The sequence below is a fragment of the Austrofundulus limnaeus genome, unplaced genomic scaffold (genome assembly GCF_001266775.1).
Source record: "Austrofundulus limnaeus strain Quisiro unplaced genomic scaffold, Austrofundulus_limnaeus-1.0 Scaffold93, whole genome shotgun sequence".
In the NCBI taxonomy this organism is placed as follows: domain Eukaryota; kingdom Metazoa; phylum Chordata; class Actinopteri; order Cyprinodontiformes; family Rivulidae; genus Austrofundulus; species Austrofundulus limnaeus.
In genome coordinates, this window is record NW_013952495.1 from 1,718,126 (window position 1) to 1,718,581 (window position 456).

A 456-nucleotide genomic window follows, 5' to 3' on the forward strand; every position below is an offset into this window, starting at 1 on the left:
GCTGTGGGGTGGTGTGCTCTTTGGACATAGATGTCCCAGCTGGACAGATAAGATGAGACGTCTCCATAGTAGAGTACATAGATGTCCCAGCTGGACAGATGTTATGTTGATAAAGTCCTCCATCGTTGTCTTCATCTGCATCCCTCTGCTTGTCGATGTCCTTCTGGACTTTAGCAGGTTTTTCTTCACAGGAAGACGGTTTTTCTGTCCCACAGATTTGTAAAGTCCTCATGAGGACAAACTTGTCAGAGGACCGTGTGTCCATGAAGCCTGTAGAGATGGACACACGTATATTTAGGTTTTAATGTAGGAATGATGTGTTGAAGTTAGTGAAAGTTTGATTATAAACTGTGAGCTAAAGATGAGGCTAACTGACCTGACTGTAGCATCCAGACACATCTGACTGAGAGCCAGGAGGAAGCCTGAGGTGAAACCAGGTCCTGATGTCAGAACTGC